Raw genomic sequence first — 20,440 nt, 5'->3', positions numbered from 1 at the left:
CCGTCAATAGTCTTAGTTGTATTAGTAATAGAATGTTCTTCGCGTTGTTTTTCCGTTTCAGTAAAGTATTGTTTATCGTCGTATGGTTTGCGTATTTCTGAAGATGTATCTACTTGAGCTTCAAAGTTAGATTCATGATTTGATACCGAAATTGATTTAGAAATATTTAATTGAGGTAAATAAAATTAAGGCTGTTTTATGTTACCTGCATTATTTGTTGTTTTGGTATAATTTAAATTGAGTTCCGAACTAGTATCTGATTTATTCAATGCTGCTAGACTAAGCTTTGATAATGTTGTCAAGCATTTTTGGTATTTATCAAAAAACTCTTCTAATTCGTTATCAAATAAATTATCAATTTCTTCTTCATCATAAAGTAAAGTTGCTATTTTGATAACCGTATCTTCAAACAAGTCAAAAATAGGTCTTACATATTCTTTAAAACGGCTTATTTCAGAAATATTCAATTCACACACAGGCATGTGTGACCATTGATTGCAAATCTTTTCGCAATATGCTAATTGCGATTTAATTTCTAGTTGCTTTGTTTTGAGTGATTTTAAAGTTATTAACGATTCCATCTTGTCACAGATCGTACTAAACTTTATTAATTAAATAAGGAAAGATTGATAAGAAGGAAATGTAATTGAATAACCTGGTTTCTTGCTTTGCTTGTGCTTGTAGCTGTAGCTTCAAATTTGAACTTCTTATCTTGATTTTGAACTTCCTCTTTATTTAATCTTGATTTACTTGGTTTATGCCTGTTTTGCTTGATTTCTCCTTCGATTGCTGGACGTCACATCCGGCTCGAAGGACCAATGAAAAATTTAGGATGTTGTGATTGCTTGCCTTATGAAGGACCAATTGTAAATACTTTGATTATAACTGTATATATTTATTTTATATTAATAACAAGTTATAAGTATATTTACAATAATTTTAATACTTTTGATTACGTTCTGACTGATTGATTGATTTGTATGATTTTCTATTGATGATTTTTTGTTTATATATCAATATAGCCGCATGCTTTGATTGGCGCGAACAAATACTAAAGGTTTTCAGATTTGATTGTAGAGCAGTCGTGGCCGAGTAGTTAAGGCGTCTGACTAGAAATCAGATTCCCTCTGGGAGCGTAGGCTCGAATCCTACCGACTGCGGTTGGGTATATTCAAACTTATTTCGTAAACGAGTCATGATTGTGTGCTTGTGGTCCCAGACTCGAATTCAAATTCCGTGGGATCGCTGTTTCGAATGTAATATCAAATTATATTTTTTAGTTACTTTTCTAATGCGTACAGTGATACCAAAGGTTTTTAGAATTAATTGCAGAGCAGTCGTGGCCGAGTGGTTAAGGCGTCTGACTAGAAATCAGATTCCCTCTGGGAGCGTAGGTTCGAATCCTACCGACTGCGGTTGGTTATATTTGAACAAATTACTATGTAAGTGATTTTTCTAATGCAGTAGAGCAATACTAACTGCATTCAAACTTATTTGGTAAAAGAGTCGTGATTGAGATGTTGTGGTCTCTGATTTGAAGGTAGATTTTCTCGTAGAAATTATATTTTTTTAGTTACTTTTCTAAAGCAGTGCAGTAATACAAAATGGTTTTAGAGACTTTTGCAGAGCAGTCGTGACCGAGTGGTTAAGGCGTCTGACTTGAAATCAGATTCCCTCTGGGAGCGTAGGCTCAAATGCTACCGACTGCGGTTGGGTATATTCAAACTTATGTCGTAAACGAGTCATGATTGAGTGGTTGTGGTCTCTGATTCGAAGGTAGATTTTCTCGTAGAAATTATATTTTTTTAGTTACTATTCTAAAGCAGTGCAGTAATACCAAAAGTTTTTAGAGACTTTTGCAGAGCAGTCGTGGCCGAGCGGTTAAGGCGTCTGACTTGAAATCATATTCCCTCTGGGAGCGTAGGTTCAAATCCTGCCGACTGCGCTTGGTAAAATTTTTATACAAACTATATTTTTAAGTGGTCTCTGCTTCGAAGTCAGATTTCCTTTGCCAGCACGGGTTCGAATGTTATATCAATTAATATTTTTCCAGAGTTCTTTTACTAATACCACATAGTAATACTAAAGGTTTTCATATTTGATTGTAGAGCAGTTGTGGCCGAGTGGTTAAGGCGTCTGACTAGAAATCAGATTCCCTCTGGGAGCGTAGGTTCGAATCCTACCGACTGCGGTTGGTTATATTTGAACAAACTATATTTTTAAGTGATTTTTCTAATGCAGTCATGGTTCTGTGGTTGTGGTCTCTGGCTCGAAGTCAGATTTTCTCTGGTAGCACGGGTTGTCAAATCAAATATTTTTGAGTTCTTTTCCTAATCCAGTATAGTAATATTAAAGGTTTTTAGAATTAATTGTGGAGCAGTCGTGGCCGTCTGACTCGAAATCAGACAAAGTCTCTGCTTCGAAGTCAGATTTCCTTTGGCAGCACGGGTTCGAATGTTATATCAATTAATATTTTTCCAGAGTTCTTTTACTAATACCACATAGTAATACAAAAGGTTTTCAGATTTCATTGTAGAGCAGTCGTGGCCGAGTGGTTGAGGCGTCTGACTAGAAATCATATTCCCTCTGGGAACGTAGGTTCGAATCCTACCGACTGCGGTTGGTTATATTTGAACAAACTATATTTTTAAGTGATTTTTCTAATGCAGTCATGGTTCTGTGGTTGTGGTCCCTGGCTCGAAGTCAGATTTTCTCTGGTAGCACGGGTTGTCAAATCAAATATTTTTTAGAGTTCTTTTCCTAATCCAGTATAGTAATATTAAAGGTTTTTAGAATTAATTGTGGAGCAGTCGTGGCCGAGTGGTTAAGTCGTATGACTCGAAATCAGATTCCCTCTGGGAGCGTAGGTTCGAATCCTACCGACTGCGGTTGGTTATACTTGAACAAACTATATTTTTAAGTGGTCTCTGCTTCGAAGTCAGATTTCCTCTGGCAGCACGGGTTCGAATGTTATATCAATTAATATTTTTCCAGAGTTCTTTTACTAATACCACATAGTAATACTAAAGGTTTTCAGATTTGATTGTAGAGCAGTTGTGGCCGAGTGGTTAAGGCGTCTGACTAGAAATCAGATTCCCTCTGGGAGCGTAGGTTCGAATCCTACCGACTGCGGTTGGTTATATTTGAACAAATTACTATGTAAGTGATTTTTCTAATGCAGTAGAGCAATACTAACGGCATTCAAACTTATTTGGTAAAAGAGTCGTGATTGAGATGTTGTGGTCTCTGATTCGAAGGTAGATTTTCTCGTAGAAATTATATTTTTTTAGTTACTTTTCTAAAGCAGTGCAGTAATACAAAATGGTTTAATAGACTTTTGCAGAGCAGTCGTGGCCGAGTGGTTAAGCGTAGGTTCGAATCCTGCCGACTGCGATTGTTTGAATTTTTATACAAACTCTATTTTTAAGTGGTCTCTGCTTCGAAGTCAGATTTCCTCTGGCAGCACGGGTTTGACTGTTATATCAATTAATATTTTTCCAGAGTTATTTTACTAATACCACATAGTAATACTAAAGGTTTTCAGATTTGATTGTAGAGCAGTCGTGGCCGAGTGGTTAAGGCGTCTGACTAGAAATCAGATTCCCTCTGGGAGCGTAGGCTCAAATCCTGCCGACTGCGGTTGGGTATATTCAAACTTATGTCGTAAACGAGTCATGATTGAGTGGTTGTGGTCTCTGATCCGAAGGTAGAGTTTCTCGTAGAAATTATATTTTTTTAGTTACTATTCTAAAGCAGTGCAGTAATACCAAAAGTTTTTAGAGACTTTTGCAGGGCAGTCGTGGCCGAGTGGTTAAGGCGTCTGACTTGAAATCAGATTCCCTCTGGGAGCGTAGGTTCGAATCCTACCGACTGCGGTTGGTTATATTTGAACAAACTATATTTTTAAGTGATTTTTCTAATGCAGTCATGGTTCTGTGGTTGTGGTCCCTGGCTCGAAGTCAGATTTTCTCTGGTAGCACGGGTTGTCAAATCAAATATTTTTTAGAGTTCTTTTCTTAATCCAGCATAGTAATATTAAAGATTTTTAGAATTAATTGTGGAGCAGTCGTGGCCGAGTGGTTAAGGCGTCTGACTAGAAATCAGATTCCCTCTGGGAGCGTAGGTTCGAATCCTACCGACTGCGGTTGGTTATATTTGAACAAACTATATTTTTAAGTGATTTTTCTAATGCAGTCATGGTTCTGTGGTTTTGGTCTCTGGCTCGAAGTCAGATTTTCTCTGGTAGCACGGGTTGTCAAATCAAATATTTTTTAGAGTTATTTTCCTAATCCAGTATAGTAATATTAAAGGTTTTTAGAATTGATTGTGGAGCAGTCGTGGCCGAGTGGTTAAGGCGTATGACTCGAAATCAGATTCCCTCTGGGAGCGTAGTTTCCAATCCTGCCGACTGCGCTTGGTTGAATTTTTATACAAACTATATTTTTAAGAGGTCTCTGCTTTGAAGTCAGATTTCCTCTGGCAGCACGGGTTCGACTGTTATATCAATTAATATTTTTCCAGAGTTCTTTTACTAATACCACATAGTAATACTAAAGGTTTTCAGATTTGGTTGTAGAACAGTCGTGGCCGAGTGTTTAAGGCGTCTGACTAGAAATCAGATTCCCTCTGGGAGCGTAGGCTCGAATCCTACCGACTGCGGTTGGGTATATTCAAACTTATTTCGTAAACGAGTCATGATTGTGTGCTTGTGGTCCCTGACTCGAATTCAAATTCCGTGGGATCGCTGTTTCGAATGTTATATCAATTAATATTTTTCCAGAGTTCTTTTACTAATACCACATAGTAATACTAAAGGTTTTCAGATTTGATTGTAGAGCAGTCGTGGCCGAGTGGTTAAGGCGTCTGACTAGAAATCAGATTCCCTCTGGGAGCGTAGGTTCGAATCCTACCGACTGCGGTTGGTTATATTTGAACAAATTACTATGTAAGTGATTTTTCTAATGCAGTAGAGCAATACTAACTGCATTCAAACTTATTTGGTAAAAGAGTCGTGATTGAGATATTGTGGTCTCTGATTCGAAGGTAGATTTTCTCGTAGAAATTATATTTTTTTAGTTACTTTTCTAAAGCAGTGCAGTAATACAAAATGGTTTTAGAGACTTTTGCAGAGCAGTCGTGGCCGAGTGGTTAAGGCGTCTGACTTGAAATCAGATTCCCTCTGGGAGCGTAGGTTCGAATCCTGCCGACTGCGATTGGTTGAATTTTTATACAAACTATATTTTTAAGTGGTCTCTGCTTCGAAGTCAGATTTCCTCTGGCAGCACGGGTTTGACTGTTATATCAATTAATATTTTTCCAGAGTTATTTTACTAATACCACATAGTAATACTAAAGGTTTTCAGATTTGATTGTAGAGCAGTCGTGGCCGAGTGGTTAAGGCGTCTGACTAGAAATCAGATTCCCTCTGGGAGCGTAGGCTCAAATCCTACCGACTGCGGTTGGGTATATTCAAACTTATGTCGTGAACGAGTCTTGATTGAGTAGTTGTGGTCTCTGATTCGAAGGTAAATTTTCTCGTAGAAATTATATTTTTTAGTTACTATTCTAAAGCAGTGCAGTAATACCAAAAGTTTTTAGAGACTTTTGCAGAGCAGTCGTGGCCGAGTGGTTAAGGCGTCTGACTTGAAATCAGATTCCCTCTGGGAGCGTAGGTTTGAATCCTGCCGACTGCGCTTGGAAAAATTTTTATACAAACTATATTTTTAAGTGGTCTCTGCTTCGAAGTCAGATTTCCTCTGGCAGCACGGGTTCGAATGTTATATCAATTAATATTTTTCCAGAGTTCTTTTACTAATACCACATAGTAATACTAAAGGTTTTCAGATTTGATTGTAGAGCAGTCGTGGCCGAGTGGTTAAGGCGTCTGACTAGAAATCAGATCCCATCTGGGAGCGTAGGTTCGAATCCTACCGACTGCGGTTGGGTATATTCAAACTTATTTCGTAAACGAGTCATGATTGTGTGCTTGTGGTCCCTGACTCGAATTCAAATTCCGTGGGATCGCTGTTTCGAATGTTATATCAAATTATATTTTTTAGTTACTTTTCTAATGCGTACAGTAATACCAAAGGTTTTTAGAATTAATTGCAGAGCAGTCGTGGCCGAGTGGTTAAGGCGTCTGACTAGAAATCAGATTCCCTCTGGGAGCGTAGGTTCGAATCCTACCGACTGCGGTTGGTTATATTTGAACAAATTACTATGTAAGTGATTTTTCTAATGCAGTAGAGCAATACTAACTGCATTCAAACTTATTTGGTAAAAGAGTCGTGATTGAGATATTGTGGTCTCTGATTCGAAGGTAGATTTTCTCGTAGAAATTATATTTTTTTAGTTACTTTTCTAAAGCAGTGCAGTAATACAAAATGGTTTTAGAGACTTTTGCAGAGCAGTCGTGGCCGAGTGGTTAAGGCGTCTGACTTGAAATCAGATTCCCTCTGGGAGCGTAGGTTCGAATCCTGCCGACTGCGATTGGTTGAATTTTTATACAAACTATATTTTTAAGTGGTCTCTGCTTCGAAGTCAGATTTCCTCTGGCAACACGGGTTCGAATGTTATATCAATTAATATTTTTCCAGAGTTCTTTTACTAATACCACATAGTAATACTAAAGGTTTTCAGATTTGATTGTAGAGCAGTCGTGGCCGAGTGGTTAAGGCGTCTGACTAGAAATCAGATTCCCTCTGGGAGCGTAGGTTCGAATCCTGCCGACTGCGCTTGGTTGAATTTTTATACAAACTATATTTTTAAGTGGACTGCGACTGGTTGAATTTTTATACAAACTATATTTTTAAGTGGTCTCTGCTTCGAAGTCAGATTTCCTCTGGCAGCACGGGTTCGACTGTTATATCAATTAATATTTTTCCAGAGTTATTTTACTAATACCACATAGTAATACTAAAGCTTTTCAGATTTGGTTGTAGAGCAGTCGTGGCCGAGTGGTTAAGGCGTCTGACTAGAAATCAGATTCCCTCTGGGAGCGTAGGTTCAAATCCTACCGACTGCGGTTGGGTATATTCAAACTTATGTCGTAAACGAGTCATGATTGAGTGGTTGTGGTCTCTGATTTGAAGGTAGCTTTTCTCGTAGAAATTATATTTTTTTAGTTACTATTCTAAAGCAGTGCAGTAATACCAAAAGTTTTTAGAGACTTTTGCAGAGCAGTCGTGGCCGAGTGGTTAAGGCGTCTGACTAGAAATCAGATTCCCTCTGGGAGCGTAGGTTCGAATCCTACCGACTGCGGTTGGTTATATTTGAACAAACTATATTTTTAAGTGATTTTTCTAATGCAGTCATGGTTCTGTGGTTGTGGTCTCTGGCTCGAAGTCAGATTTTCTCTGGTAGCACGGGTTGTCAAATCAAATATTTTTTAGAGTTCTTTTCCTAATCCAGTATAGTAATATTAAAGGTTTTTAGAATTAATTGTGGAGCAGTCGTGGCCGAGTGGTTAAGGCGTATGACTCGAAATCAGATTCCCTCTGGGAGCGTAGGTTCCAATCCTGCCGACTGCGCTTGGTTGAATTTTTATACAAACTATATTTTTAAGTGGTCTCTGCTTCGAAGTCAGATTTCCTCTGGCAGCACGGGTTCGACTGTTATATCAATTAATATTTTTCCAGAGTTCTTTTACTAATACCACATAGTAATACTAAAGGTTTTCAGATTTGGTTGTAGAACAGTCGTGGCCGAGTGGTTAAGGCGTCTGACTAGAAATCAGATTCCCTCTGGGAGCGTAGGCTCGAATCCTACCGACTGCGGTTGGGTATATTCAAACTTATTTCGTAAACGAGTCATGATTGTGTGCTTGTGGTCCCTGACTCGAATTCAAATTCCGTGGGATCGCTGTTTCGAATGTTATATCAAATTATATTTTTTAGTTACTTTTCTAATGCGTACAGTAATACCAAAGGTTTTTAGAATTAATTGCAGAGCAGTCGTGGCCGAGTGGTTAAGGCGTCTGACTAGAATCAGATTCCTTCTGGGAGCGTAGGTTCGAATCCTACCGACTGCGGTTGGTTATATTTGAACAAATCACTATGTAAGTGATTTTTCTAATGCAGTAGAGCAATACTAACTGCATTCAAACTTATTTGGTAAAAGAGTCGTGATTGAGATATTGTGGTCTCTGATTCGAAGGTAGATTTTCTCGTAGAAATTATATTTTTTTAGTTACTTTTCTAAAGCAGTGCAGTAATACAAAATGGTTTTAGAGACTTTTGCAGAGCAGTCATGGCCGAGTGGTTAAGGCGTCTGACTTGAAATCAGATTCCCTCTGGGAGCGTAGGTTCGAATCCTACCGACTACGGTTGGTTATATTTGAACAAACTATATTTTTAAGTGATTTTTCTAATGCAGTCATGGTTCTGTGGTTGTGGTCTCTGGCTCGAAGTCAGATTTTCTCTGGTAGCACGGGTTGTCAAATCAAATATTTTTTAGAGTTCTTTTCCTAATCCAGTATAGTAATATTAAAGGTTTTTAGAATTAATTGTGGAGCAGTCGTGGCCGAGTGGTTAAGGGGTCTGACTAGAAATCAGATTCCCTCTGGGAACGTAGGTTCGAATCCTACCGACTGCGGTTGGTTATATTTGAACAAATTACTATGTAAGTGATTTTTCTAATGCGGTAGAGCAATACTAACTGCATTCAAACTTATTTGGTAAAAGAGTCGTGATTGAGATGTTGTGGTCTCTGATTCGAAGATAGATTTTCTCGTAGAAATTATATTTTTTTAGTTACTTTTCTAAAGCAGTGCAGTAATACAAAATGGTTTTAAAGACTTTTGCAGAGCAGTCGTGGCCGAGTGGTTAAGGCGTCTGACTAGAAATCAGATTCCCTCTGGGAGCGTAGGTTCGAATCCTACCGACTGCGGTTGGTTATATTTGAACAAACTATATTTTTAAGTGATTTTTCTAATGCAGTCATGGTTCTGTGGTTGTGGTCTCTGGCTCGAAGTCAGATTTTCTCTGGTAGCACGGGTTGTCAAATCTAGTCCAGTATAGTAATATTAAATCTAATCCAGTATAGTAATATTAAAGGTTTTTAGAATTAATTGTGGAGCAGTCGTGGCCGAGTGGTTAAGGCGTCTGACTCGAAATCAGATTCCCTCTGGGAGCGTAGGTTCGAATCCTGCCGACTGCGCTTGGTTGAATTTTTATACAAACTATATTTTTAAGTGGACTGCGATTGGTTGAATTTTTATACAAACTATATTTTTAAGTGGTCTCTGCTTCGAAGTCAGATTTCCTCTGGCAGCACGGGTTCGACTGTTATATCAATTAATATATTTCCAGAGTTATTTTACTAATACCACATAGTAATACTAAAGCTTTTCAGATTTGGTTGTAGAGCAGTCGTGGCCGAGTGGTTAAGGCGTCTGACTAGAAATCAGATTCCCTCTGGGAGCGTAGGTTCAAATCCTACAGACTGCGGTTGGGTATATTCAAACTTATGTCGTAAACGAGTCATGATTGAGTGGTTGTGGTCTCTGATTTGAAGGTAGCTTTTCTCGTAGAAATTATATTTTTTAGTTACTATTTTAAAGCAGTGCAGTAATACCAAAAGTTTTTAGAGACTTTTGCAGAGCAGTCGTGGCCGAGTGGTTAAGGCGTCTGACTTGAAATCAGATTCCTTCTGGGAGCGTAGGTTCGAATCCTGCCGACTGCGCTTCGTAAAATTTTTATACAAACTATATTTTTAAGTGGTCTCTGCTTCGAAGTCAGATTTCCTCTGGCAGCACGGGTTCGAATGTTATATCAATTAATATTTTTCCAGAGTTCTTTTACTAATACCACATAGTAATACTAAAGGTTTTTAGATTTGGTTGTAGAGCAGTCGTGGCCGAGTGGTTAAGGCGTCTGACTAGAAATCAGATTCCCTCTGGGAGCGTAGGTTCAAATCCTACCGACTGCGCTTGGTTGAATTTTTATACAAACTATATTTTTAAGTGGACTGCGATTGGTTGAATTTTTATACAAACTATATTTTTAAGTGGTCTCTGCTTCGAAGTCAGATTTCCTCTGGCAGCACGGGTTTGAATGTTATATCAATTAATATTTTTCCAGAGTTCTTTTACTAATACCACATAGTAATACTAAAGGTTTTCAGATTTGATTGTAGAGCAGTCGTGGCCGAGTGGTTAAGGCGTCTGACTAGAAATCAGATTCCCTCTGGGAGCGTAGGTTCGAATCCTGACGACTGCGCTTGGTTGAATTTTTATACAAACTATATTTTTAAGTGGACTGCGATTGGTTGAATTTTTATACAAACTATATTTTTAAGAGGTCTCTGCTTCGAAGTCAGATTTCCTCTGGCAGCACGGGTTCGACTGTTATATCAATTAATATTTTTCCAGAGTTATTTTACTAATACCACATAGTAATACTAAAGCTTTTCAGATTTGGTTGTAGAGCAGTCGTGGCCGAGTGGTTAAGGCGTCTGACTAGAAATCAGATTCCCTCTGGGAGCGTAGGTTCAAATCCTACCGACTGCGGTTGGGTATATTCAAACTTATGTCGTAAACGAGTCATGATTGAGTGGTTGTGGTCTCTGATTTGAACGTAGCTTTTCTCGTAGAAATTATATTTTTTAGTTACTATTCTAAAGCAGTGCAGTAATACCAAAAGTTTTTAGAGACTTTTGCAGAGCAGTCGTGGCCGAGTGGTTAAGGCGTCTGACTTGAAATCAGATTCCCTCTGGGAGCGTAGGTTCGAATCCTGCCGACTGCGCTTGGTAAAATTTTTATACAAACTATATTTTTAAGTGGTCTCTGCTTCGAAGTCAGATTTCCTCTGGCAGCACGGGTTCGAATGTTATATCAATTAATATTTTTCCAGATTTCTTTTACTAATACCACATAGTAATACTAAAGGTTTTCAGATTTGATTGTAGAGCAGTCGTGGCCGAGTGGTTAAGGCGTCTGACTAGAAATCAGATTCCCTCTGGGAGCGTAGGTTCGAATCCTACCGACTGCGTTGGTTATATTTGAACAAACTATATTTTTAAGTGATTTTTCTAATGCAGTCATGGTTCTGTGGTTGTGGTCTCTGGCTCGAAGTCAGATTTTCTCTGGTAGCACGGGTTGTCAAATCAAATTTTTTTAGAGTTTCTTTTCCTAATCCAGTATAGTAATATTAAAGGTTTTTAGAGTTAATTGTGGAGCAGTCCGGGCCGAGTGGTTAAGGCGTATGACTCGAAATCAGATTCCCTCTGGGAGCGTAGGTTCCAATCTTGCCGACTGCGCTTGGTTTAATTTTTATACAAACTATATTTTTAAGTGGTCTCTGCTTCGAAGTCAGATTTTCCTCTGGCAGCACGGGTTCGACTGTTATATCAATTAATATTTTTCCAGAGTTCTTTTACTAATACCACATAGTAATACTAAGGTTTTTCAGATTTGGTTGTAGAACAGTTGTGGCCGAGTGGTTAAGGCGTCTGACTAGAAATCAGATTCCTCTGGGAGCGTAGGCTCGAATCCTACCGACTGCGGTTGGGTATATTCAAACTTATTTCGTAAACGAGTCATGATTGTGTGTTTGTGGTCCCTGACTCGAATTCAAATTCCGTGGGATCGCTGTTTCGAATGTTTATATCAAATTATATTTTTTTAGTTACTTTTCTAATGCGTACAGTAATACCACAGGTTTTAGAATTAATTGCAGAGCAGTCGTGGCCGAGTGTTAAGGCGTCTGACTAGAATCAGATTCCCTCTGGGAGCGTAGTTCGAATCCTACCGACTGCGGTTGGTTATATTTGAACAAATTACTATGTAAGGATTTTTTCTAATGCAGTAGAGCAATACTAACTGCATTCAAACTTATTTGGTAAAAGAGTCGTGATTGAGGTATTTGTGGTCTCTGATTCGAAGTAGATTTTCTCGTAGAATTATATTTTTTTAGTTACTTTTCTAAAGCAGTGCAGTAATACAAAATGGTTTTAGAGACTTTTGCAGAGCAGTCGTGGCCGAGTGGTTAAGGCGTCTGACTTGAAATCAGATTCCCTCTGGGAGCGTAGGTTCGAATCCTGCCGACTGCGATTGGTTAAATTTTTATACAAACTATATTTTTAAGTGGTCTCTGCTTCGAAGTCAGATTTCCTCTGGCAGCACGGGTTTGACTGTTATATCAATTAATATTTTTCCAGAGTTATTTTACTAATATCACATAGTAATACTAAAGGTTTTCAGATTTGATTGTAGAGCAGTCGTGGCCGAGTGGTTAAGGCGTCTGACTAGAAATCAGATTCCCTCTGGGAGCGTAGGCTCAAATCCTACCGACTGCGGTTGGGTATATTCAAACTTATGTCGTAAACGAGTCATGATTGAGTGGTTGTGGTCTCTGATTCGAAGGTAAATTTTCTCGTAGAAATTATATTTTTTAGTTACTATTCTAAAGCAGTGCAGTAATACCAAAAGTTTTTAGAGACTTTTGCAGAGCAGTCGTGGCCGAGTGGTTAAGGCGTCTGACTTGAAATCAGATTCCCTCTGGGAGCGTAGGTTCGAATCCTGCCGACTGCGCTTGGTAAAATTTTTATACAAACTATATTTTTAAGTGGTCTCTGCTTCGAAGTCAGATTTCCTCTGGCAGCACGGGTTCGAATGTTATATCAATTAATATTTTTCCAGAGTTCTTTTACTAATACCACATAGTAATACTAAAGGTTTTCAGATTTGATTGTAGAGCAGTCGTGGCCGAGTGGTTAAGGCGTCTGACTAGAAATCAGATTCCCTCTGGGAGCGTAGGTTCGAATCCTACCGACTGCGCTTGGTTGAATTTTTATACAAACTATATTTTTAAGTGGACTGCGATTGGTTGAATTTTTATACAAACTATATTTTTAAGTGGTCTCTGCTTCGAAGTCAGATTTCTTCTGGCAGCACGGGTTCGACTGTTATATCAATTAATATTTTTCCAGAGTTATTTTACTAATACCACATAGTAATACTAAAGCTTTTCAGATTTGGTTGTAGAGCAGTCGTGGCCAAGTGGTTAAGGCGTCTGACTAGAAATCAGATTCCCTCTGGGAGCGTAGGTTCAAATCCTACCGACTGCGGTTGGGTATATTCAAACTTATGTCGTAAACGAGTCATGATTGAGTGGTTGTGGTCTCTGATTTGAAGGTAGCTTTTCTCGTAGAAATTATATTTTTTTAGTTACTATTCTAAAGCAGTGCAGTAATACCAAAAGTTTTTAGAGACTTTTGCAGAGCAGTCGTGGCCGAGTGGTTAAGGCGTCTGACTTGAAATCAATTCCCTCTGGGAGCGTAGGTTCGAATCCTGCCGACTGCGCTTGGTAAAATTTTTATACAAACTATATTTTTAAGTGGTCTCTGCTTCGAAGTCAGATTTCCTCTGGCAGCACGGGTTCGAATGTTATATCAATTAATATTTTTCCAGAGTTCTTTTACTAATACCACATAGTAATACTAAAGGTTTTTAGATTTGGTTGTAGAGCAGTCGTGGCCGAGTGGTTAAGGCGTCTGACTAGAAATCAGATTCCCTCTGGGAGCGTAGGTTCAAATCCTACCGACTGCGGTTGGGTATATTCAAACTTATGTCGTAAACGAGTCATGATTGAGTGGTTCTAAATTAAACTATTCTAAAGCAGTGCAGTAATACCAAAAGTTTTTAGAGACTTTTGCAGAGCAGTCGTGGCCGAGTGGTTAAGGCGTCTGACTTGAAATCAGATTCCCTCTGGGAGCGTAGGTTCGAATCCTGCCGACTGCGCTTGGTAAAATTTTTATACAAACTATATTTTTAAGTGGTCTCTGCTTCGAAGTCAGATTTCCTCTGGCAGCACGGGTTCGAATGTTATATCAATTAATATTTTTCCAGAGTTCTTTTACTAATACCACATAGTAATACTAAAGGTTTTTAGATTTGGTTGTAGAGCAGTCGTGGCCGAGTGGTTAAGGCGTCTGACTTGAAATCAGATTCCCTCTGGGAGCGTAGGTTCGAATCCTGCCGACTGCGCTTGGTAAAATTTTTATACAAACTATATTTTTAAGTGGTCTCTGCTTCGAAGTCAGATTTCCTCTGGCAGCACGGGTTTGAATGTTATATCAATTAATATTTTTCCAGAGTTCTTTTACTAATACCACATAGTAATACTAAAGGTTTTCAGATTTGATTGTAGAGCAGTTGTGGCCGAGTGGTTAAGGCGTCTGACTAGAAATCAGATTCCCTCTGGGAGCGTAGGTTCGAATCCTACCGACTGCGGTTGGTTATATTTGAACAAACTATATTTTTAAGTGATTTTTCTAATGCAGTCATGGTTCTGTGGTTGTGGTCTCTGGCTCGAAGTCAGATTTTCTCTGGTAGCACGGGTTGTCAAATCAAATATTTTTTAGAGTTCTTTTCCTAATCCAGCATAGTAATATTAAAGATTTTTAGAATTAATTGTGGAGCAGTCGTGGCCGAGTGGTTAAGGCGTCTGACTCGAAATCAGATTCTCTCTGGGAGCGTAGGTTCGAATCCTGCCGACTGCGCTTGGTAAAATTTTTATACAAACTATATTTTTAAGTGGTCTCTGCTTAGAAGTCAGATTTCCTCTGGCAGCACGGGTTCGAATGTTATATCAATTAATATTTTTCCAGAGTTCTTTTACTAATACCACATAGTAATACTAAAGGTTTTCAGATTTGATTGTAGAGCAGTCGTGGCCGAGTGGTTAAGGCGTCTGACTAGAAATCAGATTCCCTCTGGGAGCGTAGGTTCGAATCCTACCGACTGCGCTTGGTTGAATTTTTATACAAACTATATTTTTAAGTGGACTGCGATTGGTTGAATTTTTATACAAACTATATTTTTAAGTGGTCTCTACTTCGAAGTCAGATTTCCTCTGGCAGCACGGGTTCGACTGTTATATCAATTAATATTTTTCCAGAGTTATTTTACTAATACCACATAGTAATACTAAAGCTTTTCAGGTTTGGTTGTAGAGCAGTCGTGGCCGAGTGGTTAAGGCGTCTGACTAGAAATCAGATTCCCTCTGGGAGCGTAGGTTCAAATCCTACCGACTGCGGTTGGGTATATTCAAACTTATGTCGTAAACGAGTCATGATTGAGTGGTTGTGGTCTCTGATTTGAAGGTAGCTTTTCTCGTAGAAATTATATTTTTTTAGTTACTATTCTAAAGCAGTGCAGTAATACCAAAAGTTTTTATACACTTTTGCAGAGCAGTCGTGGCCGAGTGGTTAAGGCGTCTGACTTGAAATCAGATTCCCTCTGGGAGCGTAGGTTCGAATCCTGCCGACTGCGCTTGGTAAAATTTTTATACAAACTATATTTTTAAGTGGTCTCTGCTTCGAAGTCAGATTTCCTCTGGCAGCACGGGTTCGAATGTTATATTAATTAATATTTTTCCAGAGTTCTTTTACTAATACCACATAGTAATACTAAAGGTTTTCAGATTTGATTGTAGAGCAGTCGTGGCCGAGTGGTTAAGGCGTCTGACTAGAAATCAGATTCCCTCTGGGAGCGTAGGTTCGAATCCTACCGACTGCGGTTGGTTATATTTGAACAAACTATATTTTTAAGTGATTTTTCTAATGCAGTCATGGTTCTGTGGTTGTGGTCTCTAGCTCGAAGTCAGATTTTCTCTGGTAGCACGGGTTGTCAAATCTAGTCCAGTATAGTAATATTAAATCTAATCCAGTATAGTAATATTAAAGGTTTTTAGAATTAATTGTGGAGCAGTCGTGGCCGAGTGGTTAAGGCGTCTGACTCGAAATCAGATTCCCTCTGGGAGCGTAGGTTCGAATCCTGCCGACTGCGCTTGGTTGAATTTTTATACAAACTATATTTTTAAGTGGACTGCGATTGGTTGAATTTTTATACAAACTATATTTTTAAGTGGTCTCTGCTTCGAAGTCAGATTTCCTCTGGCAGCACGGGTTCGACTGTTATATCAATTAATATATTTCCAGAGTTATTTTACTAATACCACATAGTAATACTAAAGCTTTTCAGATTTGGTTGTAGAGCAGTCGTGGCCGAGTGGTTAAGGCGTCTGACTAGAAATCAGATTCCCTCTGGGAGCGTAGGTTCAAATCCTACAGACTGCGGTTGGGTATTCAAACTTATGTCGTAAACGAGTCATGATTGAGTGGTTGTGGTCTCTGATTTGAAGGTAGCTTTTCTCGTAGAAATTATATTTTTTTAGTTACTATTTTAAAGCAGTGCAGTAATACCAAAAGTTTTTAGAGACTTTTGCAGAGCAGTCGTGGCCGAGTGGTTAAGGCGTCTGACTTGAAATCAGATTCCCTCTGGGAGCGTAGGTTCGAATCCTGCCGACTGCGCTTCGTAAAATTTTTATACAAACTATATTTTTAAGTGGTCTCTGCTTCGAAGTCAGATTTCCTCTGGCAGCACGGGTTCGAATGTTATATCAATTAATATTTTTCCAGAGTTCTTTTACTAATACCACATAGTAATACTTAAGGTTTTTGGATTTGGTTGTAGAGCAGTCGTGGCCGAGTGGTTAAGGCGTCTGACTAGAAATCAGATTCCCTCTGGGAGCGTAGGTTCAAATCCTACCGACTGCGCTTGGTTGAAATTTTATACAAACTATATTTTTAAGTGGACTGCGATTGGTTGAATTTTTATACAAACTATATTTTTAAGTGGTCTCTGCTTCGAAGTCAGATTTCCTCTGGCAGCACGGGTTTGAATGTTATATCAATTAATATTTTTCCAGAGTTTTTTTACTAATACCACATAGTAATACTAAAGGTTTTCAGATTTGGTTGTAGAGCAGTCGTGGCCGAGTGGTTAAGGCGTCTGACTAGAAATCAGATTCCCCCTGGGAGCGTAGGTTCGAATCCTGCCGACTGCGCTTGGTTGAATTTTTATACAAACTATATTTTTAAGTGGACTGCGATTGGTTGAATTTTTATACAAACTATATTTTTAAGTGGTCTCTGCTTCGAAGTCAGATTTCCTCTGGCAGCACGGGTTCGACTGTTATATCAATTAATATTTTTCCAGAGTTATTTTACTAATACCACATAGTAATACTAAAGCTTTTCAGATTTGGTTGTAGAGCAGTCGTGGCCGAGTGGTTAAGGCGTCAGACTAGAAATCAGATTCCCTCTGGGAGCGTAGGTTCAAATCCTACCGACTGCGGTTGGGTATATTCAAACTTATGTCGTAAACGAGTCATGATTGAGTGGTTGTGGTCTCTGATTCGAAGGTAGATTTTCTCATAGAAATTATATTTTTTAGTTACTATTCTAAAGCAGTGCAGTAATACCAAAAGTTTTTAGACACTTTTGCAGAGCAGTCGTGGCCGAGTGGTTAAGGCGTCTGACTTGAAATCAGATTCCCTCTGGGAGCGTAGGTTCGAATCCTGCCGACTGCGCTTGGTAAAATTTTTATACAAACTATATTTTTAAGTGGTCTCTGCTTCGAAGTCAGATTGCCTCTGGCAGCACGGGTTCAAATGTTATATCAATTAATATTTTTCCAGAGTTCTTTTACTAATACCACATAGTAATACTAAAGGTTTTTAGATTTGGTTGTAGAGCAGTCGTGGCCGAGTGGTTAAGGCGTCTGACTAGAAATCAGATTCCCTCTGGGAGCGTAGGTTCAAATCCTACCGACTGCGGTTGGGTATATTCAAACTTATGTCGTAAACGAGTCATGATTGAGTGGTTCTAAATTAAACTATTCTAAAGCAGTGCAGCAATACCAAAAGTTTTTAGAGACTTTTGCAGAGCAGTCGTGGCCGAGTGGTTAAGGCGTCTGACTTGAAATCAGATTCCCTCTGGGAGCGTAGGTTCGAATCCTGCCGACTGCGCTTGGTAAAATTTTTATACAAACTATATTTTTAAGTGGTCTCTGCTTCGAAGTCAGATTTCCTCTGGCAGCACGGGTTCGAATGTTATATCAATTAATATTTTTCCAGAGTTCTTTTACTAATACCACATAGTAATACTAAAGGTTTTCAGATTTGATTGTAGAGCAGTCGTGGCCGAGTGGTTAAGGCGTCTGACTAGAAATCAGATTCCCTCTGGGAGCGTAGGTTCGAATCCTACCGACTGCGGTTGGTTATATTTGAACAAACTATATTTTTAAGTGATTTTTCTAATGCAGTCATGGTTCTGTGGTTGTGGTCTCTGGCTCGAAGTCAGATTTTCTCTGGTAGCACGGGTTGTCAAATCAAATATTTTTTAGAGTTCTTTTCCTAATCCAGCATAGTAATATTAAAGATTTTTAGAATTAATTGTGGAGCAGTCGTGGCCGAGTGGTTAAGGCGTCTGACTCGAAATCAGATTCTCTCTGGGAGCGTAGGTTCGAATCCTGCCGACTGCGCTTGGTAAAATTTTTATACAAACTATATTTTTAAGTGGTCTCTGCTTAGAACTCAGATTTCCTCTGGCAGCACGGGTTCGAATGTTATATCAATTAATATTTTTCCAGAGTTCTTTTACTAATACCACATAGTAATACTAAAGGTTTTCAGATTTGATTGTAGAGCAGTCGTGGCCGAGTGGTTAAGGCGACTGACTAGAAATCAGATTCCCTCTGGGAGCGTAGGTTCGAATCCTACCGACTGCGCTTGGTTGAATTTTTATACAAACTATATTTTTAAGTGGACTGCGATTGGTTGAATTTTTATACAAACTATATTTTTAAGTGGTCTCTGCTTCGAAGTCAGATTTCCTCTGGCAGCACGGGTTCGACTGTTATATCAATTAATATTTTCCAGAGTATTTTACTAATACCACATAGTAATACTAAAGCTTTTCAGATTTGGTTGTAGAGCAGTCGTGGCCGAGTGGTTAAGGCGTCTGACTAGAAATCAGATTCCCTCTGGGAGCGTAGGTTCAAATCCTACCGACTGCGGTTGGGTATTTCAAACTTATGTCGTAAACGAGTCATGATTGAGTGGTTGTGGTCTCTGATTTGAAGGTAGCTTTTTGTAGAAATTATATTTTTTTAGTTACTATTCTAAAGCAGTGCAGTAATACCAAAAGTTTTTATACACTTTTGCAGAGCAGTCGTGGCCGAGTGGTTAAGGCGTCTGACTTGAAATCAGATTCCCTCTGGGAGCGTAGGTTCGAATCCTGCCGACTGCTTGGTAAAATTTTTATACAAACTATATTTTTAAGTGGTCTCTGCTTCGAAGTCAGATTTCCTCTGGCAGCACGGGTTCGAATGTTATATTAATTAATATTTTTCCAGAGTTCTTTTACTAATACCACATAGTAATACTAAAGGTTTTCAGATTTGATTGTAGAGCAGTCGTGGCCGAGTGGTTAAGGCGTCTGACTAGAAATCAGATTCCCTCTGGGAGCGTAGGTTCGAATCCTACCGACTGCGGTTGGTTATATTTGAACAAACTATATTTTTAAGTGATTTTTCTAATGCAGTCATGTTCTGTGGTTTTGGTCTCTAGCTCGAAGTCAGATTTTCTCTGGTAGCACGGGTTGTCAAATCTAGTCCAGTATAGTAATATTAAATCTAATCCAGTATAGTAATATTAAAGGTTTTTAGAATTAATTGTGGAGCAGTCGTGGCCGAGTGGTTAAGGCGTCTGACTCGAAATCAGATTCCCTCTGGGAGCGTAGGTTCGAATCCTGCCGACTGCGCTTGGTTCAATTTTTATACAAACTATATTTTTAAGTGGACTGCGATTGGTTGAATTTTTATACAAACTATTTTTAAGTGGTCTCTGCTTCGAAGTCAGATTTCCTCTGGCAGCACGGGTTCGACTGTTATATCAATTAATATATTTCCAGAGTTATTTTACTAATACCACATAGTAATACTAAAGCTTTTCAGATTTGGTTGTAGAGCAGTCGTGGCCGAGTGGTTAAGGCGTCTGACTAGAAATCAGATTCCCTCTGGGAGCGTAGGTTCAAATCCTACAGACTGCGGTTGGGTATATTCAAACTTATGTCGTAAACGAGTCATGATTGAGTGGTTGTGGTCTCTGATTTGAAGGTAGCTTTTCTCGTAGAAATTATATTTTTTTAGTTACTATTTTAAAGCAGTGCAGTAATACCAAAAGTTTTTAGAGACTTTTGCAGAGCAGTCGTGGCCGAGTGGTTAAGGCGTCTGACTTGAAATCAGATTCCCTCTGGGAGCGTAGGTTCGAATCCTGCCGACTGCGCTTCGTAAAAGTTTTATACAAACTATATTTTTAAGTGGTCTCTGCTTCGAAGTCAGATTTCCTCTGGCAGCACGGGTTCGAATGTTATATCAATTAATATTTTTCCAGAGTTCTTTTACTAATACCACATAGTAATACTTAAGGTTTTTGGGTTTGGTTGTAGAGCAGTCGTGGCCGAGTGGTTAAGGCGTCTGACTAGAAATCAGATTCCCTCTGGGAGCGTAGGTTCAAATCCTACCGACTGCGCTTGGTTGAAATTTTATACAAACTATATTTTTAAGTGGACTGCGATTGGTTGAATTTTTATACAA

At 38.9% G+C, this 20,440-nt stretch overlaps 71 non-coding genes across 71 annotated transcripts; all 71 read left to right on the top strand.

The window, feature by feature from the left end:
• Window positions 1-1,078: 1,078 nt before the first annotated feature.
• Trnas-aga lies at window positions 1,079-1,160 on the top strand. The gene has a single exon. It is a non-coding gene; the product is annotated as a tRNA-Ser (tRNA).
• Window positions 1,161-1,333: 173 nt separating this feature from the next.
• On the top strand, window positions 1,334-1,415 carry Trnas-aga. Its single transcript has one exon. It is a non-coding gene; the product is annotated as a tRNA-Ser (tRNA).
• A 212-nt stretch (window positions 1,416-1,627) lies between these two features.
• Trnas-uga lies at window positions 1,628-1,709 on the top strand. Its single transcript has one exon. It is a non-coding gene; the product is annotated as a tRNA-Ser (tRNA).
• Window positions 1,710-1,863: 154 nt separating this feature from the next.
• Trnas-uga lies at window positions 1,864-1,945 on the top strand. Its single transcript has one exon. It is a non-coding gene; the product is annotated as a tRNA-Ser (tRNA).
• Window positions 1,946-2,109: 164 nt separating this feature from the next.
• Window positions 2,110-2,191, top strand: Trnas-aga. Its single transcript has one exon. It is a non-coding gene; the product is annotated as a tRNA-Ser (tRNA).
• Window positions 2,192-2,537: 346 nt separating this feature from the next.
• On the top strand, window positions 2,538-2,619 carry Trnas-aga. Its single transcript has one exon. It is a non-coding gene; the product is annotated as a tRNA-Ser (tRNA).
• Window positions 2,620-2,806: 187 nt separating this feature from the next.
• Window positions 2,807-2,888, top strand: Trnas-cga. Its single transcript has one exon. It is a non-coding gene; the product is annotated as a tRNA-Ser (tRNA).
• A 162-nt stretch (window positions 2,889-3,050) lies between these two features.
• Trnas-aga lies at window positions 3,051-3,132 on the top strand. Its single transcript has one exon. It is a non-coding gene; the product is annotated as a tRNA-Ser (tRNA).
• Window positions 3,133-3,557: 425 nt separating this feature from the next.
• On the top strand, window positions 3,558-3,639 carry Trnas-aga. Its single transcript has one exon. It is a non-coding gene; the product is annotated as a tRNA-Ser (tRNA).
• Window positions 3,640-3,793: 154 nt separating this feature from the next.
• Window positions 3,794-3,875, top strand: Trnas-uga. Its single transcript has one exon. It is a non-coding gene; the product is annotated as a tRNA-Ser (tRNA).
• Window positions 3,876-4,062: 187 nt separating this feature from the next.
• Trnas-aga lies at window positions 4,063-4,144 on the top strand. Its single transcript has one exon. It is a non-coding gene; the product is annotated as a tRNA-Ser (tRNA).
• A 187-nt stretch (window positions 4,145-4,331) lies between these two features.
• Trnas-cga lies at window positions 4,332-4,413 on the top strand. Its single transcript has one exon. It is a non-coding gene; the product is annotated as a tRNA-Ser (tRNA).
• A 164-nt stretch (window positions 4,414-4,577) lies between these two features.
• Window positions 4,578-4,659, top strand: Trnas-aga. Its single transcript has one exon. It is a non-coding gene; the product is annotated as a tRNA-Ser (tRNA).
• Window positions 4,660-4,836: 177 nt separating this feature from the next.
• Trnas-aga lies at window positions 4,837-4,918 on the top strand. Its single transcript has one exon. It is a non-coding gene; the product is annotated as a tRNA-Ser (tRNA).
• Window positions 4,919-5,130: 212 nt separating this feature from the next.
• Trnas-uga lies at window positions 5,131-5,212 on the top strand. Its single transcript has one exon. It is a non-coding gene; the product is annotated as a tRNA-Ser (tRNA).
• Window positions 5,213-5,376: 164 nt separating this feature from the next.
• On the top strand, window positions 5,377-5,458 carry Trnas-aga. Its single transcript has one exon. It is a non-coding gene; the product is annotated as a tRNA-Ser (tRNA).
• Window positions 5,459-5,611: 153 nt separating this feature from the next.
• Window positions 5,612-5,693, top strand: Trnas-uga. Its single transcript has one exon. It is a non-coding gene; the product is annotated as a tRNA-Ser (tRNA).
• A 164-nt stretch (window positions 5,694-5,857) lies between these two features.
• On the top strand, window positions 5,858-5,939 carry Trnas-aga. The gene has a single exon. It is a non-coding gene; the product is annotated as a tRNA-Ser (tRNA).
• A 173-nt stretch (window positions 5,940-6,112) lies between these two features.
• Trnas-aga lies at window positions 6,113-6,194 on the top strand. The gene has a single exon. It is a non-coding gene; the product is annotated as a tRNA-Ser (tRNA).
• Window positions 6,195-6,406: 212 nt separating this feature from the next.
• Window positions 6,407-6,488, top strand: Trnas-uga. The gene has a single exon. It is a non-coding gene; the product is annotated as a tRNA-Ser (tRNA).
• Window positions 6,489-6,652: 164 nt separating this feature from the next.
• Trnas-aga lies at window positions 6,653-6,734 on the top strand. The gene has a single exon. It is a non-coding gene; the product is annotated as a tRNA-Ser (tRNA).
• Window positions 6,735-6,942: 208 nt separating this feature from the next.
• Window positions 6,943-7,024, top strand: Trnas-aga. Its single transcript has one exon. It is a non-coding gene; the product is annotated as a tRNA-Ser (tRNA).
• A 154-nt stretch (window positions 7,025-7,178) lies between these two features.
• On the top strand, window positions 7,179-7,260 carry Trnas-aga. The gene has a single exon. It is a non-coding gene; the product is annotated as a tRNA-Ser (tRNA).
• A 187-nt stretch (window positions 7,261-7,447) lies between these two features.
• Window positions 7,448-7,529, top strand: Trnas-cga. The gene has a single exon. It is a non-coding gene; the product is annotated as a tRNA-Ser (tRNA).
• Window positions 7,530-7,693: 164 nt separating this feature from the next.
• Trnas-aga lies at window positions 7,694-7,775 on the top strand. Its single transcript has one exon. It is a non-coding gene; the product is annotated as a tRNA-Ser (tRNA).
• Window positions 7,776-8,241: 466 nt separating this feature from the next.
• On the top strand, window positions 8,242-8,323 carry Trnas-uga. The gene has a single exon. It is a non-coding gene; the product is annotated as a tRNA-Ser (tRNA).
• Window positions 8,324-8,510: 187 nt separating this feature from the next.
• Trnas-aga lies at window positions 8,511-8,592 on the top strand. Its single transcript has one exon. It is a non-coding gene; the product is annotated as a tRNA-Ser (tRNA).
• Window positions 8,593-8,804: 212 nt separating this feature from the next.
• Trnas-aga lies at window positions 8,805-8,886 on the top strand. Its single transcript has one exon. It is a non-coding gene; the product is annotated as a tRNA-Ser (tRNA).
• A 188-nt stretch (window positions 8,887-9,074) lies between these two features.
• Trnas-cga lies at window positions 9,075-9,156 on the top strand. The gene has a single exon. It is a non-coding gene; the product is annotated as a tRNA-Ser (tRNA).
• Window positions 9,157-9,364: 208 nt separating this feature from the next.
• Trnas-aga lies at window positions 9,365-9,446 on the top strand. The gene has a single exon. It is a non-coding gene; the product is annotated as a tRNA-Ser (tRNA).
• A 153-nt stretch (window positions 9,447-9,599) lies between these two features.
• Window positions 9,600-9,681, top strand: Trnas-uga. The gene has a single exon. It is a non-coding gene; the product is annotated as a tRNA-Ser (tRNA).
• Window positions 9,682-9,845: 164 nt separating this feature from the next.
• On the top strand, window positions 9,846-9,927 carry Trnas-aga. Its single transcript has one exon. It is a non-coding gene; the product is annotated as a tRNA-Ser (tRNA).
• A 208-nt stretch (window positions 9,928-10,135) lies between these two features.
• Trnas-aga lies at window positions 10,136-10,217 on the top strand. Its single transcript has one exon. It is a non-coding gene; the product is annotated as a tRNA-Ser (tRNA).
• A 208-nt stretch (window positions 10,218-10,425) lies between these two features.
• Trnas-aga lies at window positions 10,426-10,507 on the top strand. Its single transcript has one exon. It is a non-coding gene; the product is annotated as a tRNA-Ser (tRNA).
• A 153-nt stretch (window positions 10,508-10,660) lies between these two features.
• Window positions 10,661-10,742, top strand: Trnas-uga. Its single transcript has one exon. It is a non-coding gene; the product is annotated as a tRNA-Ser (tRNA).
• Window positions 10,743-10,906: 164 nt separating this feature from the next.
• Window positions 10,907-10,988, top strand: Trnas-aga. Its single transcript has one exon. It is a non-coding gene; the product is annotated as a tRNA-Ser (tRNA).
• Window positions 10,989-11,421: 433 nt separating this feature from the next.
• On the top strand, window positions 11,422-11,502 carry Trnas-aga. Its single transcript has one exon. It is a non-coding gene; the product is annotated as a tRNA-Ser (tRNA).
• Window positions 11,503-11,966: 464 nt separating this feature from the next.
• Window positions 11,967-12,048, top strand: Trnas-uga. Its single transcript has one exon. It is a non-coding gene; the product is annotated as a tRNA-Ser (tRNA).
• Window positions 12,049-12,212: 164 nt separating this feature from the next.
• On the top strand, window positions 12,213-12,294 carry Trnas-aga. The gene has a single exon. It is a non-coding gene; the product is annotated as a tRNA-Ser (tRNA).
• Window positions 12,295-12,447: 153 nt separating this feature from the next.
• Trnas-uga lies at window positions 12,448-12,529 on the top strand. Its single transcript has one exon. It is a non-coding gene; the product is annotated as a tRNA-Ser (tRNA).
• Window positions 12,530-12,693: 164 nt separating this feature from the next.
• Trnas-aga lies at window positions 12,694-12,775 on the top strand. The gene has a single exon. It is a non-coding gene; the product is annotated as a tRNA-Ser (tRNA).
• A 208-nt stretch (window positions 12,776-12,983) lies between these two features.
• Trnas-aga lies at window positions 12,984-13,065 on the top strand. Its single transcript has one exon. It is a non-coding gene; the product is annotated as a tRNA-Ser (tRNA).
• Window positions 13,066-13,219: 154 nt separating this feature from the next.
• On the top strand, window positions 13,220-13,300 carry Trnas-uga. Its single transcript has one exon. It is a non-coding gene; the product is annotated as a tRNA-Ser (tRNA).
• A 164-nt stretch (window positions 13,301-13,464) lies between these two features.
• Window positions 13,465-13,546, top strand: Trnas-aga. The gene has a single exon. It is a non-coding gene; the product is annotated as a tRNA-Ser (tRNA).
• Window positions 13,547-13,656: 110 nt separating this feature from the next.
• On the top strand, window positions 13,657-13,738 carry Trnas-uga. Its single transcript has one exon. It is a non-coding gene; the product is annotated as a tRNA-Ser (tRNA).
• Window positions 13,739-13,902: 164 nt separating this feature from the next.
• On the top strand, window positions 13,903-13,984 carry Trnas-uga. Its single transcript has one exon. It is a non-coding gene; the product is annotated as a tRNA-Ser (tRNA).
• A 164-nt stretch (window positions 13,985-14,148) lies between these two features.
• Window positions 14,149-14,230, top strand: Trnas-aga. Its single transcript has one exon. It is a non-coding gene; the product is annotated as a tRNA-Ser (tRNA).
• A 187-nt stretch (window positions 14,231-14,417) lies between these two features.
• On the top strand, window positions 14,418-14,499 carry Trnas-cga. The gene has a single exon. It is a non-coding gene; the product is annotated as a tRNA-Ser (tRNA).
• A 164-nt stretch (window positions 14,500-14,663) lies between these two features.
• Window positions 14,664-14,745, top strand: Trnas-aga. The gene has a single exon. It is a non-coding gene; the product is annotated as a tRNA-Ser (tRNA).
• A 208-nt stretch (window positions 14,746-14,953) lies between these two features.
• On the top strand, window positions 14,954-15,035 carry Trnas-aga. The gene has a single exon. It is a non-coding gene; the product is annotated as a tRNA-Ser (tRNA).
• Window positions 15,036-15,189: 154 nt separating this feature from the next.
• On the top strand, window positions 15,190-15,271 carry Trnas-uga. Its single transcript has one exon. It is a non-coding gene; the product is annotated as a tRNA-Ser (tRNA).
• Window positions 15,272-15,435: 164 nt separating this feature from the next.
• On the top strand, window positions 15,436-15,517 carry Trnas-aga. The gene has a single exon. It is a non-coding gene; the product is annotated as a tRNA-Ser (tRNA).
• A 188-nt stretch (window positions 15,518-15,705) lies between these two features.
• On the top strand, window positions 15,706-15,787 carry Trnas-cga. The gene has a single exon. It is a non-coding gene; the product is annotated as a tRNA-Ser (tRNA).
• Window positions 15,788-15,995: 208 nt separating this feature from the next.
• On the top strand, window positions 15,996-16,077 carry Trnas-aga. Its single transcript has one exon. It is a non-coding gene; the product is annotated as a tRNA-Ser (tRNA).
• A 152-nt stretch (window positions 16,078-16,229) lies between these two features.
• Window positions 16,230-16,311, top strand: Trnas-uga. The gene has a single exon. It is a non-coding gene; the product is annotated as a tRNA-Ser (tRNA).
• Window positions 16,312-16,475: 164 nt separating this feature from the next.
• Trnas-aga lies at window positions 16,476-16,557 on the top strand. The gene has a single exon. It is a non-coding gene; the product is annotated as a tRNA-Ser (tRNA).
• Window positions 16,558-16,765: 208 nt separating this feature from the next.
• Trnas-aga lies at window positions 16,766-16,847 on the top strand. The gene has a single exon. It is a non-coding gene; the product is annotated as a tRNA-Ser (tRNA).
• A 208-nt stretch (window positions 16,848-17,055) lies between these two features.
• On the top strand, window positions 17,056-17,137 carry Trnas-aga. Its single transcript has one exon. It is a non-coding gene; the product is annotated as a tRNA-Ser (tRNA).
• Window positions 17,138-17,290: 153 nt separating this feature from the next.
• Trnas-uga lies at window positions 17,291-17,372 on the top strand. Its single transcript has one exon. It is a non-coding gene; the product is annotated as a tRNA-Ser (tRNA).
• Window positions 17,373-17,536: 164 nt separating this feature from the next.
• Window positions 17,537-17,618, top strand: Trnas-aga. Its single transcript has one exon. It is a non-coding gene; the product is annotated as a tRNA-Ser (tRNA).
• Window positions 17,619-17,728: 110 nt separating this feature from the next.
• Window positions 17,729-17,810, top strand: Trnas-uga. Its single transcript has one exon. It is a non-coding gene; the product is annotated as a tRNA-Ser (tRNA).
• A 164-nt stretch (window positions 17,811-17,974) lies between these two features.
• Window positions 17,975-18,056, top strand: Trnas-aga. The gene has a single exon. It is a non-coding gene; the product is annotated as a tRNA-Ser (tRNA).
• A 187-nt stretch (window positions 18,057-18,243) lies between these two features.
• Window positions 18,244-18,325, top strand: Trnas-cga. Its single transcript has one exon. It is a non-coding gene; the product is annotated as a tRNA-Ser (tRNA).
• A 164-nt stretch (window positions 18,326-18,489) lies between these two features.
• Window positions 18,490-18,571, top strand: Trnas-aga. Its single transcript has one exon. It is a non-coding gene; the product is annotated as a tRNA-Ser (tRNA).
• A 206-nt stretch (window positions 18,572-18,777) lies between these two features.
• Trnas-aga lies at window positions 18,778-18,859 on the top strand. Its single transcript has one exon. It is a non-coding gene; the product is annotated as a tRNA-Ser (tRNA).
• Window positions 18,860-19,010: 151 nt separating this feature from the next.
• On the top strand, window positions 19,011-19,092 carry Trnas-uga. The gene has a single exon. It is a non-coding gene; the product is annotated as a tRNA-Ser (tRNA).
• Window positions 19,093-19,254: 162 nt separating this feature from the next.
• Window positions 19,255-19,336, top strand: Trnas-aga. The gene has a single exon. It is a non-coding gene; the product is annotated as a tRNA-Ser (tRNA).
• A 187-nt stretch (window positions 19,337-19,523) lies between these two features.
• Window positions 19,524-19,605, top strand: Trnas-cga. Its single transcript has one exon. It is a non-coding gene; the product is annotated as a tRNA-Ser (tRNA).
• A 206-nt stretch (window positions 19,606-19,811) lies between these two features.
• Trnas-aga lies at window positions 19,812-19,893 on the top strand. The gene has a single exon. It is a non-coding gene; the product is annotated as a tRNA-Ser (tRNA).
• A 154-nt stretch (window positions 19,894-20,047) lies between these two features.
• Window positions 20,048-20,129, top strand: Trnas-uga. Its single transcript has one exon. It is a non-coding gene; the product is annotated as a tRNA-Ser (tRNA).
• Window positions 20,130-20,293: 164 nt separating this feature from the next.
• On the top strand, window positions 20,294-20,375 carry Trnas-aga. The gene has a single exon. It is a non-coding gene; the product is annotated as a tRNA-Ser (tRNA).
• Window positions 20,376-20,440: the final 65 nt, after the last annotated feature.

Source organism: Ctenocephalides felis, unplaced genomic scaffold, assembly GCF_003426905.1.
Source record: "Ctenocephalides felis isolate EL2017-DRISC unplaced genomic scaffold, ASM342690v1 CF-g0.4_SCAFFOLD_01170, whole genome shotgun sequence".
Classification (NCBI taxonomy): domain Eukaryota; kingdom Metazoa; phylum Arthropoda; class Insecta; order Siphonaptera; family Pulicidae; genus Ctenocephalides; species Ctenocephalides felis.
Note: the sequence above shows the minus strand (reverse complement) of the source record. Positions and strands in the feature narration are given on the sequence as shown.